This window comes from Octodon degus, unplaced genomic scaffold, assembly GCF_000260255.1.
Source record: "Octodon degus isolate 3935 unplaced genomic scaffold, OctDeg1.0 scaffold00182, whole genome shotgun sequence".
Classification (NCBI taxonomy): Eukaryota; Metazoa; Chordata; class Mammalia; order Rodentia; family Octodontidae; genus Octodon; species Octodon degus.
This window is the reverse complement of record NW_004524758.1, coordinates 3,480,528-3,483,668: the sequence shown is the minus strand read 5'-3', so window position 1 is coordinate 3,483,668 and position 3,141 is coordinate 3,480,528. Positions and strand designations below refer to the sequence as shown.

Genomic DNA, 3,141 nt, shown 5'->3' with positions numbered 1-3,141 from the left:
CTCCTCCTCCTCCTCCTCCTCACTGGCTCCAGCCCTGCCCGGCCCTTCTTCTCATTCTTCCTCTTCACACGGCCTGGGCAGCCTCCCCCGTACGGGGAGTGCAGGGAAAGGTGGATGTGCTTCTGGAAGTCCAGGCGCACAACGAAGGACGCGGTGCTTACCACCTGCTTGCGGACCCTGATGTGGCACTGGCGGATGAGCACATGGGAGTGGTGGATCGACTTGGCCAGGTCCAGCTTGAAGGCTTGGGTCTGCAGGCGCCTCTCCAGAAAGTCCTCAATTTTTAAGCCCAGATGTAATCCATCTTCATTTTGTCCTCATCCAGCACCCCCGATGAGGACGAGTTGCCCCGGGAGAGCGTTGCCTTTGAAGAGACACCATGCGTGGGTCCTTTTCGCCCAGCATTAGCAGCTCCTGGGCAGCCTTGGGGATCTTTGCCAGCGTGAATTTGACCCTCCAGACCTCTCGCTTGTTCCAGAGCCCATACTCGCTGATCAGCTCCAATTCTTGGTCAAGGCAGGATTTCTTTTTCTTCTTTCTTTCTTTCTTTCTTTCTTTCTTTCTTTCTTTCTTTCTTTCTTTCTTCTTTTTTCTTTTTTCTTTTTTTTGGTGGAACTGGGGATTGAACTCAGGCCTTTGTGCTTTCCAGGCAAGTGCTTATTCCACTGAGCCATCTCCCCGGTCCCCAGGATTTCTTGAAGGGCTTCCGCAGGGTTATGTAGGTTTTATGACAAACCCAGCTCCTTGCCACCTGGATGTTGGCTTTGTGTGCCTGGCTGTGCTGGCAAGCCAATCTTGACAACTGAGAGAAAGGGTGTGATTTAAAAAAAAGTAATTTTATTGAGAAAGAAGTAGCAATGAGATAGTTTCAAAACAGGTTATTAGGACAGTTACAATAATTAATACATTGCACATTGCTGTCTTTGTAGTAGTTGTTCATAGTACAAGATGAAGACATGCTATCTTGTCTTGAACACTATTAGTTCAAAACTTTCCTCTCATTTGAACTAAGAGAAAGTAGCTGTATATCTATATATTACTTCAAAATGGTCCTTCATTTATATCCCCCTTTTTTGATTAGTTTTTTCAGAGATGGGTATTCCATTGCCATTCATATATTGTAGGTGCATGAATTCAGCAAAGTAATCCAGTATAGTCCAGTAGTCCCTAATAGTAGTGGGTTATCTGCAGGACTGGCAATGTCAGAAGTTGTTGACTTGAGCCTTTTACAGCTCAGCGTATGAATATGGCTTTACTTTTAACACTTTGTTTTTATACTTTTCTGCTGGATGGTTAATACTGAGATAAAGGAAAACCTATATAACAAAATATGTAACTTTTGTATCTGACAAGGTCAGTCAAATCCCCTCAGGATTTACCCTGAAACCCTGTACAGCAGTTTGTAGATCTTTAGTCAGTGTCAGCCATGTGGATGAGTCATGGCCATTGCTTGACCAATTTGCTTTCTGTAAAAGCCTAAGAGAATGTTTTCTCTCCATGTGACTCTTCTTAGGCACACTTTACATCATTGATCACTTTCCTGAATAGCCCCACAATCTCCTTGATCAGAAAATTTGGGGCATTACTGAGTTACAAGATGTTACAGTACAGGTTCTCTTATGTCCTGAGTCCTCACTGACCTTGAAGGGCTAAGGCCAAAATGTTGGCTATCCTTGTATCCCTTCTTTTTCTCTAATTTTTTTGTCTTCTAACTTAAGTTGTTAACCCTCCAGAGGAGAAGCTTAATGATATTATTACCCTAGAACACAGGCTGTTAAGCTTAACATCAGTATCTGTCTGCATATCAAATACCTTAGACACAATATGGAGCAGGTATTTTCCATCAATCATTGATATGCTAAACTTTAAATCCACACAGAATGTGTAAAAAAGAAATAAAAAATATTAAAAAATAGAAATAAACAATTACAAATTTTTACACAGAAATTTAGAAATTTAAACATATACAACATAGTAGCTGTGACATTTTTTCTTGTCTCTTGTTTTCATTTATTACCTTTTCTTTCTTATTTTATTAAAACAAACATTTGCTTGAGAGAGAGTATAGCAATAATTGATACTACATTAGAAGTGGTGCGCATTTAGAAGACCAGAATGACAGGGGTCCCAAGCACGGCCCTCGTATTACACTTTGCTATCTTCAGTGCAGTTGCTTAGTTCACAGGTATCAGCATATATAGTTAGTCAGGGTGAGAATCCTACCAGTTAACTGCTAGTTCCAAAACCCTGATGGAGATTCTCAGGATCATTGCCTTACCCATCTTGTGCATATAAATGTATGGTTTTGCCCCTGTCACATTTCCTAGCTTTTCTCCTTGCCCTCTCTTTGTTGTTTAATCCTTAAGTTCTCACTTTCCATTTAGTTGTGTTATACCTTTCAATTTAAAGGGCATGATTTTTAATAGGTTTTGTATTTATGAACAGTAGTGAACAAAAAATATGCCCTCCCTCCTCAGTCCAGGAACATGTGACTCTCTCTATATGGCAAAGAAAAAATACTGCCTTTGCAGAGATGTGGTCAGATTGAAGGTCTGGAGAGGAGAGGCTTATTACCCACTGTGTGCTGCATGCTGTGCTACTTGCCCTTACAGAGAGGCATGCAGCATGGGAGGCGCCAAAGCCACCGTGCAGACAAGAGGTGGAACAAAGCAGACTCAAGCCAAGGAAGACTCCAGCCACCAGGAGCTGCAAAAGGGAAGCGTGACTTCTGCCCCAAGCCCAGTGGCTGTGTGGCCTGGTCAGTGCCTTGGCTCAGGCCTTCTGGCATCGGAACTGGGAGAGAATACATTTCTGCTGTGTTAAGCTTCCTAGTTTATGGTGATTTGTTACAGAAGACACAGGGAACTAATGTGCCAGATAGTAACAGCATTCTCCCACAGGGCTACTTGAGTGGTGAGATGATACCAGTGGAGGACCTCTGCAGCTGGCCTGCAGTGGGTGCGCAGAAGTTGTCAGCTGTTGTTCCAGTTATTACTGTGAGCCGAGCAGGGCTGTAGGTTCAGTTATGCAGAAGAGACTGAGATGGACAGTACTGTGAGATTTACTCATTGAAGGGACGGAATATCTTCAGGGAAGCAAGACAGAGAAAGGCGAAACCAGAGAAGCTGCTGCACAAAAGCC

At 43.1% G+C, this 3,141-nt stretch overlaps 1 pseudogene; it reads right to left on the bottom strand.

Moving 5' to 3' along the window:
- The window catches only part of LOC101589627, a 23,430-nt pseudogene continuing 20,289 nt past the window's right edge, over positions 1–3,141 (bottom strand).